This window comes from Camelus bactrianus, chromosome 1 (genome assembly GCF_048773025.1).
Source record: "Camelus bactrianus isolate YW-2024 breed Bactrian camel chromosome 1, ASM4877302v1, whole genome shotgun sequence".
Classification (NCBI taxonomy): Eukaryota; Metazoa; Chordata; class Mammalia; order Artiodactyla; family Camelidae; genus Camelus; species Camelus bactrianus.
Window position 1 is genome coordinate 39,620,244 of NC_133539.1, and position 13,458 is coordinate 39,633,701.

Sequence of the window (13,458 nt, forward strand, 5' to 3'; positions counted from 1 at the left end):
GAGGTTCTGGGTAGACATGAATTTTGGGGGACACCATCCAACCAACTCCTCACAGCATCCACCCAGAAAGTCTCCTTGCAGCTAAGATACTAGCACCCCTACTTATCTCCTCTAAATTGATTTGTTCTTTCATCAAACACTTTCTGTGTGGCAGGCACTGTTCTAAGCATTTCACAAATGGTAACTCATTTGATGATTATGAATTGGTGTCGATTTTCTTCTGGGTTAGCTCTCCCATGTGTGAAAGGCTGCCAGCCCTTCCCTTGGCAGCTGGTCCAGGCTCTGTGTTCTGTGCATGGGGACTTTGATAAAGACTGATCTGAGACCCACCTGCAGCCACCTGACACTGGCAGTCTAGGTGGTCTCTCACCTAAGAGTGAAATGTCACCTCCTGGAGAGAGCTAAGTAAGAGATTCAGGAAACTGACAGATACGACTTAAGATTCCTTGTGCAAGTATCTCCTTGGAAAATGGGCAACAAGAAAGCTCCCTAAGGAAAAAAGGACGGTAATGAAGACAGACAAGCAGCCCCAGCAGAAAGCAGAACCAGCTACGTACACCATGCAGTGTTCAGGGATGTTCCCTGAGCTTCAGTGACAGGGAGGAGATGTCCAGACCATGTGCCCCACCAAGTTTTTCTAGATTGCCACCTTTTTCTCTTCTCCACTAAAGCCCAGTAAGGCAGCTTCTAATTAAGGTGCTCAGTTGAACTGAATATTTTTTAATATTCTGTTTGTTTTGCTTTAAAATACTATGAGGATCTATAATATAGCAAGCTGAGAGCCAAATAAGAATCCAGCAAATGATGTTTATTTCCTTTTAATGGAATAACCAGTGTAAGAGTTTGCATAAGATTTAAAGCTACTGATTTACTTAGAACTGATATGTATCTGCCCGGGTTCAGTGCTGTTCCTTCAGTATCTTTACATCTTCATAAAGCATAGATGAGCTGAAGTCTTTATTTTGTAGGCACTCCATAAAATCTTATGGTACTTTGTGATCAGGCAGAAAGATTAACTGCCATCAAATGACAGAACAGTAAGTGTCACAGAACAGTAAAAGGATAAAAATGATACATGTGCTAGAATTTTTAAAAAAGAATGAAATCTTGCCTTTTGCAACAATATGAAAGGACCTAGAGGGTATTATACTAAGTGAAGTAAGTCAGAGAAAGACAAATACTATATGATTTCATTTATATGTGGAATCTAAAAAGCAAAACAAATGGATAAACATTAAAAAAAAAAAAGAAACAGTTATAGACACAAAGAACAACAGGTGGTTGCCAGAGGAGAGGGAGATGGGGGAGGAAAGAAATAGGTGAGAGAGGTTAAGAGGTACAAACTTCTAGATGTAAAACAAATGAGTCACACAGGTATGAAATGTATAGTGTGGAGAATATAGTCAATAACTAAGTAATATCTTTGTATGGTGATATATCATAACTAGACCTATCATGACGATCATTTTGAAATGTATGAGGAAAAAAAAATCACTATGTTATGTAACAGAAACTAACATAGTGTTGTAGGTCAATTATACTTCAAAAACAAACAAACAAACATGCAGACAAACTCAGAAAAAGAGATCACATTTGTGGTTACCAGAGGCAGAGGGTAGGGGAGAGGGGATTGGACGAAGGCAGTCAAAAGATATTACAAACCTCCAGTTATAAGATAGGTAAGTACTAAGGATATAATGTACAACATGATAAAAATAATTAACACTGCTGTATGTTGCGTATGAATATTAAGAGAGTAAATCCTGTGTTCTCATCACAAGGAAAACTTTTTTTTCTTTTTCTTTAATTTTGTCTCTATCTGAGATGTTTAATGTTCACTAAACTTATTGTGATAATTATTTCATGATGTATGTAAGTCAAAACATTATGCTGTATACCTTGAACTTCTACAGTGCTGTATGTCAATTATATTTCAATACAACTGGAAGAAAAAAAAAGAAATATTTGCCACAATGAGAAGTACTGAAAGCTGGAATAAATTATGATGCTATTTATTCCAAAACAAGGAAATGGAAAACTACAACAGTCCCATCCAGGCAGGATTAGTCATGGCCTCCAGCCTTTAGGAGCAAAGGTTTGTGTCACCTACCAGGTAAAGATAACCAGCTGAGGTGCTTGTTGAAGCCAAAAAGAATACAGAGTGGGTAGTAATAGAAGGTGGTTATAAATATCAGCTACAGCCACGTGACCAATCAGAAATGAAGACTATAATGGCCATGAGTATTAACTCATCATTAAGGAATATTAATAAGCAGCATTTCTTCCTATTGTTTTATTATGAATACATTTGAGGTTTCAACTGTATGGGTTCAAGGTCAACTGTATATCTTTGTTTTCTTTCCTTTCTTAATCCCTCATCACATAACATAGATGTATTGACTTTATATTATGGTCAATCTTTATTGATTATATCTGAATATTAACTTAATAGGATTTAAGTTATAGCATTTCAAAGAGAAAAGTAAACATCAGTCAAGTACTTTACTTTCTCTTCTGGGAAAGGGGTTTGTACATTTTTGATTGTATGCAGAATAGTTGAATCATGTTAGGCAGAATTATGACCTTGTCATTGTCTTTCTTTTGAGATTAAGTATGGTTTAAGGAGATGGGTATGGGTGCCAAGTTGATAAGAGTTGGACTTGGTTAATTTTGTGTCCGCTTGACTGGGTCATACAGTGCCCAGGGATTTAGCTGATGTTTTTCTGGATGTGTCTGTGAGGGTGTTTCTGGATGAGATTAGCACTTGAACTGGTGGGTTCAATACAGCAGATTGCCCTCCTCAGTGTGGGTGGGTGTCATCCCATCCACTGAAGGCTTGGAGAATATGAAAGGCAGGAGAAGGGGGAATTCACCCTTTTTGCCTGACCACTGGAGCTGAACATTTGTCTTCTACCCTCAGACAGACTGACATCTTCAGTTCTCCTGGAATTCAGGTCTTTGGACTTAGACTGAATTACACCACCAGCTTTCTTGGGTCTCCAGCCTGTAGACAGCAGATTGTGGGACTTCTCAGCCTCCATAATCAAGTGAGCCAGTTCCTCTGTATAGATATATCTGATATCATATATATGTATATATATCGTCAAGATTTATTCCTTTCTTGCTTTTTCTTACCTAATATTCCATATAGATATTCACATAATACCTGGTCCCATAAATTGGCATAATCCATTAACTACAGATAAGAATAAAATTAGTCCATACCTGAATTTTTATTTGTCTTTTGGATTGTAACAACAACAACAAAGACTTAATGACTAAATTTTTCAAATTATACCAAAGCAAGGGAAGTTGCATCGAAATAGATATATACATATCATACTGGTGGCATTTTAAATATATTCCATCTTTTTGGAAATAGCTTTGGTATCACATGTTTATGGAGCATTTTGAATTATTTTACATGGCTTTAGAAGCTACATATTTTTGGAATTAACCAGACATCTACTAGTGGGCCATGGTTTTTGTTCCAAGGTCCTTAGATGTTATCAATTAGTTGGTAGATAATTTATCTCACCATTTCATATAAATTGACCAGTTTGGTTTTGAAATCTATCAGGAGATCTAAGACTGATAATTTTTAAATAAATTTTACTTGTGAATTTTTCAACTTCTATTTCTCTAAATTATTTTAAAATTTATAAAATGATTTCAAGAAAAAAGTTCAATCTTAACATAGCTCTAGAACACTTAAGTGAATTAGAAACCTAGTAGATACAAAGAACAACAAGATTTAATGATAGTATATGGTTTTGTTTTTTTTCAAATTAGCCCTGGAGCAAAAGGAAATAATTTTCCTCCATTGTTTGCCATTAGCTGCTCCGTCTGCCTACCCCTGACTGCATTCAGGCCATTGCCAGTAAGTAACCTGCAGTTCTGGCTGGAAAGGGGGAAAAGGAAATGTAGAAACTTGTAGTTCAGAGCTGGCCTCTCCTAAAATTTGTCTTCCTGTGCCTCTCAGCAGCGTATTTCCTTAAAAGGTACTCATGTATATGCTTCCTCCAAAATCTTGAACTTGTTAATGATGCCCTAGATTGGGTCAAATGGAAGACTCCATAATGAGATAGAAAAACCACCACTTGGAACAAAACTCCTGGTGAGATGCTCAACTCTGCCGATGATTTCAGCAAATCATTACCTTTCTAGCATCAGAGTTCTTACCTGTAAAAAGGGTGTCTAGCTTTTCAGTTCTGAATCTCTTTTCTGCTGTGACACACCTAGTGGATGAAGATCTCATAAACAAAAAATGTCCACTGAGGAAGCCCCAAAACATTTTCAGAGATAGACAGCAAAGAGCAGGTAGATTTTTAAAAATCTGTTTGTTGGTGGCTTTATTTTAACATAATATGTGAGGCTATGATATATATAGTCCACTGAGAGCCAAATAAAGGGTCAGCAAATGAATTTTATTTCCCTCTAGTAGAGTGACTGATATAATGGTTTATGGAGACCTGTTTGGTTTTGACATAGCATTTCTAAAAGCCTTTATAAACTTGTGAGTTAAGAAGACTGCCATTTATTTCAGAAGCAAAAATAGAACTAAATTCTTAAAATTTTCTTTTCCAAAATGATATTTGATATATTTAAGTTCCTTACTCCAAGATAAACTAAACTGAATAGATTTCTTTTTGCCTTGGCATATTTCATCTTCTGATGGGACTCTCTAAAAGGGGAATAGAGCAAAGAGCATGTGCTCCCTGGAGCAATGTTTCTGGGAATAATGGTTTGGAAACGCTTCTGTGATGATGAGTATCAAAGATTTAGAGAAGGAGACCTTGGTCCTAATTCTGCTGTGATGTTAGGAAAATCATTGAAGTTTCAGTTTCATCCCGTGTAATTACTGGTGCACAGCTGTATTTCCAAGAACTAAAGTAAATACAAAATAAATGAGTAAATTCTTAATAATTAATATGTTGTTGGATGAGGACAAATGCTTATTCTTACTATAGACAGAGTCAGTTCTTGTGACACATTTAAAATTTCTTCCTACTGACTGGAGTCATGGGAATTTGTTCCAAAAGGACAATTTAATAAGCACCCATTAAGTACCTGCTATGTACTTTGAAAAATTCCTCTCTCAATTATTACTCCCTCTGCCCCCTCCCCGAATGTAACCACTATCCTGACTTCTAATGCCATCATTTAGTTTGGGGGACATTTTTATTCTGGGTTTTTTTAAGATTTGATTGTGATAAGTACACAGCATGAGATATATCCTCTTAAACTTTGAGTGTACATTGTTGTTGACTACAGGTACAATGTCGTAGAGTTTATTCACCTTACTTTAACTAATACTTTGTCTGTTGAATAATACCATCATTTAGTTTGGCCTGATTTTCAAGCTTAATACATATTGAATCATACAGTGTGTATCAGTTTGTATCTGGCTTCTTTCATTCATCATGTTGATGAAATTCATTCATATTTTGCAATAAACAGGAGTTTGTTCATGTTCACTGCTGAAGAGTTCTTCCATTGTTTGAATACACCACATTATATTTATCCATGCTTATGTGGGTAAGCATTTGTGGTGTTCCAAGATTGGGGCCATTATGAGTAGTACCGTGACAATCTGTATTCATGTGTATGCATTTCTGTTCGGAATGTGCATAAGAGCCGAAATTGCTCTTTCATATGGTGTGTGTACAAACCATTTTCATACACACTGCCAAGCAATTTTCTACAGTGGCTGTGCCAATGTGCTCTCTCACAACCAGTATGAGAGTTCCTCTTCTGTATCTCTGCACTTGGTATTGACAGTTTTTTCTTTTTCAATTTAGCCTTTCTGTTGGGGATAGGTTATCTGACTGTGGCTTGATTTACATTTCCCTGATAACTAATGGGGTTGAACATCTTTTCATAAATTTGCTGATCATTTGGCTATCCTCTTTTGTGAAGTACTTGTTTAAAAGCTTTTCTGAGCATATTTTAAATTGGGTTGTCTGTCCTATTGTGATTTTTTTAAGTAATTCTTTTTTTTCTTTTTTTAAATTGAGTTATAGTCAGTGTACAATGTTGTGTCAATTTCTGCTGTACAGCACAATTCTTCAGTCATATATAAATATACATATATTCATTTTCTTATTCTGTTTCACTATGAGCTACTACAAGATATTGAATATATTTCCCTGTGCTATACAATGTGAACTTGTTTATCTATTTTATATATACCTGTCTGTATCTGCAAATCTCGAACTCCCAGTTTATCCTTTCCTACCCCGCTCCCCCTGGGAACCACAAATCTATGTTTGTGAGTATGTTTCTGTTTTTCATATAAGTGCATTTGTCTTCTTCTTTTTTTTAATATTCCACATATAAGTGATATCATATGGTATTTTTCTTTCTCTTTCTGGCTTACTTCACTTAGAATGACATTCTCCCGGGACATCTATGTTGCTGCAAATGGCATTATTTTATCATTTTTAATGGCTGAGTAGTATTCTGTTATATAAATATACCACAACTTATTTATCCAGTCATCTGTCGATGGACATTTAGGTTGTTTCCATGTCTTGGCTATTAGTAATTCTTTATTTTTTTCAACATTTTTTTTTATTGAGTTATAGTCAGTGTACAATGTTGTGTCAATGTCCAGTGTAGAGCACAATTTTTCAGTTATACATGAACATACATATATTCATTGTCACATTATTTTTCATTGTGAGCTACCACAAGATCTTGTATATATTTCCCTGTGCTATACAGTATAATCTTGTTTATCTATTCTACATATGCCTGTCAGTATCTACAAATTTCTAACTCCCATTCTGTCCCTTCCCTCCCCTCTTGCAACCACAAGTTTGTTTCTGTTTTGTATTTATGTTCTTTTTTTTTTTTTTTTTTTAAGATTCCACATATAAGCAATCTCATGTGGTATTTTTCTTTTTCTTTCTCTTTCTGGCTTACTTCACTTACAGTGACATTCTCCAGGGACATCCATGTTGCTGCAAATGGCGTTATGTTGTCATTTTTATGGCTGAATAGTATTCCATTGTATAAATATACCAATCTTCTTTATAATCTTTTATAATAATCTTTATAGATAATCTTTTCCTACTTTGTGGTTTGCCTATTCATTATAGTAATGATGTTTCCTAATTAAAAAGAAGTTTTAAATCTAATGTAGCCCAATCTTATCCTTTATGGTTAGTCCTTTCATCATGCTGAAGAAAGCATTTCCTACCCCAACACTTACGGAGATACTCTTCTGTGGTTTCTTTTAAGAAGTTTTAGATTTTTTTAAACTTTGATTTTGGTCTAAATCTACCTGAAACTGATTTTTTTTTAATGTGGTGTGGAAAAGGGATTAGGATTTACTTTTTTATGCATATAAATATCCATTTCATTCAGTACCATTTACTTGCAAAAAATATTCTTTCCTCACTTCTCTGCAGAATCACCTTTCTCATTAATTCACTCTCCATATGTATGTTCTTTGGATACACTAATTCTGTTTCAATACTCAATTTTTGGTTCTTAACTATTGCAATAGTGTAGTAAATACTGATATTTAGTACTGTAAGTTCTCCAACTCTTTTCTTTTTCTTCAAAATCGTCTTGGCCCTTGCATTGCCATATGCATTTTAGAATTAGCTTGTCAGTTTTTTCACAAACCCTGCTTGGGCTTTCTTAGAATTGTTGTAATGAAGAAGCATTGAATTTTATCTCATGCTTTTTTGTTTTTATTAAAATGATTACGTGATTTCTCTATTCTGTTAATGTAGTGTAATCCATTGGCAGATTTTCATTAATGCTAAACTAACCTTGAGTTCTTGGAATATGATACACCTACTCATGATGTATTGTTCCTTTTATGTATTTTTTTGCTAATATTTGGTTAATATTTTTGTACCAACATGATACTAAAATTTGATACTAAAGTTTGCTAGTGTTATAAAATGAGTTGGGAAGAGTTACCTCTTTTTTTATTCTCTAGAAAAGTTTGTTTCTTTCTTAAGTATTTAGAAGAATTTCTCACTAAAGTCATATGGGCCTAGAATTTTATTTTTTGCATAAAGGATTTTAATTACAGATTCAAAGATCCAATTTCTTAAATAGATATAGGATTATTTGTGTTTTTCATTTCTTGTATGTATTATGATCAGTTTTGATTTTCTAGGAATTCATCGATTTTATCCAAATTTTCAAATTTATTGGCATAAAGTTGTTTAAAATATCTTCTTATGGTGTTTCTAATATTCATAGGATCTGTAGTGATGTATTCTTTTTTATTGTTGATATTATATATGACTTCATTCTTTTTCTGTATCAACCTTAACCAGGACTTTATCAATGTTATTATTCTTTTCAAAAAACCAACTTTGAGTTAATTGATTCTCTCTATTATAAATTTGCTTTATATTTTATTAATTTATGCTTTCATCTTTATTATTTTCCTTCTAGCTTCAGTGGGTTTACTTTACAGTTCTTTCTGTAACCCCTTGAGATTAGAAATTTAGGTATCTGGATATTTAAGTTTTTAATTTATAGACTTTTTAATATTTGCACTTAAATCTATAAATTTCCTTTTAAGCGTGGCTTTTGTCCAACTAACAAGTTTAGATATCTATATACTCACTATTATTCACTTTAAATATTTGCTAATTTTTATTGTGATTTTTTTAATAACACATGCATCATTTAGAATTATACTGTTCAATTTCCAAACATTTGGAAAATTTCTACTTTATGTCTTTTAAGTTCACTTTTCTAAACTGACTTCATTGAGTTATAATTTAAATACAACAAAATGTACTTATTGTAAGTTTATAGTTCAGTTAATTTTGACAAATGTATGCACCTGTGTAACCTCAAACAATTTCAAGATATTATGCGTTGCCATTGCCTCCCATAGAGATCCTTCATGCCTCTTTGCAGGCAGGAGCAGTGGAGTCCACGCTGGAGGCCAGCACTCTCCTGCGAGGAGGCTGAGGCAGGCTGCACGGCTTGTTGATGAGGCGGTGGTGACCTCATGTCAATGATAAGTTTGAGGACCTGAGAAACAGATGGGGTCTAGAAGATTTAAGGAGGTTCCTCAATTTGACCAATGCAACTTCTCCCAGGAATCTTGACCTATCAAAGCCTTTGGTGGCTTTATAGTTCCCAAATGTCTTTTAACAATGGCTTTATGTATTGCCCAGCATCTCTAATTCTCAAGGGAAGGTTTGGTTTGCAATGAACTACTTCACATTACTAAAAAAGACAAAAAAAAAAAAAAAAAAAAAAAAAAAGCACTGCTATTTTTTAAAGATCTTATAATAGTAACACAAAATGTTAACCCCAAGTACCACTGACACCCAAACATATCTAAAAAACTAGTTGACATTAGCTGCACAGTAAAATTAGTGGGACACCAAGATGCCAGCTCACCTCTTAGATATAAATCACCCTTCACCTCTCTATTGGCTCCTCAGATAAGTTCAGTTGACATTTTCGATGTCAACTTGCTGTTGATTTCCTTAGAGTAATCACTGACTGTATTACTCATCTAGTGGAACTTCCCATCCTTACTAAAACACTAATCAGGGGTGGGCCCATTAAAGAAGGGCACAGAATTTTCCAGTTACATCATCCCCATGGCAGAGAGTTCACAACTGCTTTGTTACATATTTACTATGTGTTTAATTCTGACTGCTGCAAAAACTCAACTCATACTAATCATTATCTCTCCTTCCTTTTCCCAGCCTTAAACCTACCTCTGGTCTAATCTACAGTCTGTAACTCAACTCCTTGTGGCATACGCTAAGAATTTCAGAGTCTCCTCACCTGTTGTTCCAAAACACTACTCACCTGTATCAACCCTGCAGTTTTTAGCCTCTTCCAAGTTAGGTCAAGGATATTAGTTCTTTTTTTTTTTTAAATTGAAGTATAGCTAATTTACAATGTTGTGTTAGTTTCTGGTGTACAGCATAGTTATTTGAAACCTCCTTATAGAAATTTACCACTGTATCTTTTCTATATTTTTATGCAATATGAAACAGGAAATACCAATGTAAGGAGCTCTATTAGGACTTCTAAATAAAGGTCTTTTCTTCAATTTGCTACCTTCTCGGAGCACCTGAGATGCCTCTCTTAGTAAAAAGATCACCTTTTGGAGAATGTTAATAGATGAATGCTTAATGATACAGTTCATAGAAATCCAGAGATATTTCATTAGCTTCCTCAAAATAACAAGTTTACTACAGAGATTTTAGGATAATAATCTTTCGTTACTTCTTCCTAATCTGTTATTGTCACCACCATGGGTCATCCTTGTCACAGCAATTTGAATATGTGTGGCCACTGGGAAATGATGACCTTTTCAAAGGAATGATGAACTTTCTTCAGCAAAAGGACTGTGTATGGCTGTGGTACCTTGCTAGAGCCTAATCTATGGGCTACCATCTCAACATCAAGACATACCCTATCACAAAATTGTGCAGTTAAAAAAAAGTGTGTGCAGTGTGATCTCAGTTGTATGATATATGTGTCTATAAAACATGTGTGCATGTATGAGAATTCATACTAAAATGTTAACTGATTATATCAGGATTATGGAATTATGTGTACAAGCTAATTTCTATGCACTAATTTGTGTTTTCATCACTTTATTTATTGAGCATATAATTTTTTTCAAAAAAACTTAAAAGCAAACTGGTCAGAAGCTTTGCTTTCTTAGGTAAAATACATGTGTTATGCTCTTATAGGTAAGTCAGGAAATAAAAATAAAATGCATAGAACAGGATATGGTACATTATCTGTTCTCAGAAATGTTAGCTGTTTTGTTATACTGCATAAGAAATTAAATTGATGTTTTTCATAAACTGCAAATTTAAAATATCTATAATTTAATGATGTGGGTCTTAAAAGAGTATACAGATCTGCAAAGGAACCAAGTAATGTACTAAAACTGCTTGCTTCATTTTTTTTAAATGAGGTATAATTGAAACAGAAAAAAAAAAGATTTATAACGACTTTCAGGCAAAGGAATATAAGAGATTTGAAATCAAAACTCTTTAGCTGTGAGTGCTGCCCCTGGTTGGCTAGGGATGTAATCTGGACAGAAAAAAAAAATGAAAAACTATTTGGAGAGAAAAATGATGAGCAAAAGAAGAGTGGAAGAGGCAAAAGAGGGCAGAAATGGAAAGGAGAGAAGAAAGTTGGAGAGAATATAAAGATTAGTTGGAGGAAAGAGTAAAGAGAAAGATAAAGTGAGTAATGGAAGAGTGGCATCTACAATGTTACTTACATATGCCAGGCATTCTGCTAAGTGTTTTACAAAAACTGTCTCATTTAATTTTTTAAACAACTCTCTGAAATTGGCATTTTATTGTCCCTATTTAACATATGAGAAAACAAAGGTTTTTAGAGTTTAAGTGATTTTCCCCCAGATCATGTATTGCACCTCTTTAATGAGATATGCTTTGTCTCTTTGAATGTCACTTTGGCCTGATTTATCTTCTTGGGGTGTGATATCCCACCTTCCCATATTAGAAAATAAATGAAAGAATATCTGCTCCTTATTTGATGTCCTCTCTATTGTCATTGTTTTCTATCATCCTGTGAATCAAGCAGACTTAATAAGGCTTAAAATAATATGACGAGAAATGTCATAATTTAACACTAATACCATGTTTGTATTTTCCAAACTAAATATTAAATCACTAATTTTGACATTATATTCACAAATTTATTATATATAAAATTTTACTAAAGTATAAAGAGAAAAATCGCAGAACACTTTTTTGAAAAGCATTGAATTAAACAAAATCTGGAGAACTTTTTTATGAATTTTAATGCTGTCACCATAAAGGACTGATATCTGTAACACTGCTCATTTAGTAAGAAAATTATTCCCCTAAAAAAGCTAAATGGGAAGAGTGGCTGCTGTGAAGTTTTATACTCAATATTTGGATAAAAGAGTTCTGGGTTGATAATCAGAGGGTCTGGGTCTAGATTATAGCTCCTGCTCTGTCAGTTGTGCAATCTTTGCCCCAGCCCCTAACTTTTCTGGGCCTTAGTTTTCTGGTCTGTAAAATAAGTTTTCAACAATACGTTGCAAAATTCCTATGACTATATAGCTTTTAAAAAGACAGGGCAGGGAGCTCTCCCATGAGAAGTATTAGATCAAAAAGAACTTTAAAATTATATATTTTACTGTTTCTAATAGTTTGCTAAATTTTTTTTCACATGTTTAATCGTGACTATTGACTTTTACTTGGTGCCATAAATTACAGGAGACAAGAGTGGCCAAGGTGGTGGAGTAGGAAGACCTTGAGTTCACCTCCTCCCATGGGCACACCAAAATTACAACTATTTACAGAGCAACTATTGATGAGAAAGATGTGAAGACTAGCAGGTAAGATCTTTTGCACCTAAAAATATAAAGAAGGAATCACAATAAGACAGGTGGGAGAGGCAGAGATGCAATATAGTCAGGACCCTAAATCCTGGGTGGGCAACCCATAAATGGGATAATTTCAGCTGGAGAGGTTCTCCACAAGAAGTGAGGGGCCTGAGCCCAAATCTGGCTGCACAGTGCAGGGCTCCTACACAAGGAAGGTGAGCCTCCCGAACACTTGGCCTTGAAAGATAATAGAGCTTACTTTCAGGAGAGCCAGAGGGCTGTGGGAAACAGAGACTGTAGTCTTTTTTTTTTTTTTCCAGTTTTATTAGGTAGAATTGTTACAATTTGACTGCACATAGACAATATATTGCATGTAAATACATATACACAATATACTGCACATATTCAGAGAGACTAGCCTTAAAGGGTGCATACAAAATCTCACATGCTCCAAAATTCAGGACAGAAGCAGTAATATGAAAGAAGCCTGGGTCAGACCCACCTGCTGATCTTGGAGAGCCTCCCATAGAGGTAAAAGGCAACTGCCACTCTATTTGGGGACATAGATGCTGGTGACAGCCATTTTTAGGTGTTAGTCTACCATGAGGGCACTGGTGCTGGTAGGCACCATTCTGGAAACTTCCCTCCAGCTTGTCAGCTCTGAGACCTGGCCCCACCCACCAGCCTGTCAGCACAAGTAGAGGAACACCTCAGTGCAAGCACATAGCTAGGCAGGGTCACAGCCCCACCAACCAGCAGCTCAGCAGCCTCCATACAAGACAAGTCCTGGCAACCAACTGAACTGGGGGCCAGCCATGACTACTGCATCACCCACAGTAGTCAACCTGCTACAGCAGAAGGGCCCAGGAAGCCGACACAGGGGGCACTTCTAGAGCAGATAGCTCTGGTGACCAGAGAGAACACATAGGAATCTCCTCCTCTAAGACTGGGAAATGTAACCAACTCACCAAATACAAAGAAACAAAAACAGTGAATTAGATAAAAATGAGCAACAGAGAAATATGTTCCAAATGAAGGAACAAGATAAAACCCTAGAAGGAGAACTATGTGAAGTGGAGATAAGCAATCTACCCAATAAAGGTTCAAGGTAA

At 35.1% G+C, this 13,458-nt stretch overlaps 1 long non-coding RNA gene across 5 annotated transcripts in view; it reads left to right on the top strand.

Annotated features, from left to right (window-relative positions):
- The window catches only part of LOC105077926 (uncharacterized), an 87,763-nt gene that overhangs the window by 35,363 nt on the left and 38,942 nt on the right, over positions 1–13,458 (top strand). For all 5 annotated transcript variants that reach the window (XR_012506436.1, XR_012506435.1, XR_012506438.1 and 2 more), the window contains exon 6: positions 12,237–12,358. This is a non-coding gene — a long non-coding RNA (uncharacterized LOC105077926). The remainder of the gene's footprint in view (positions 1–12,236; positions 12,359–13,458) is intronic.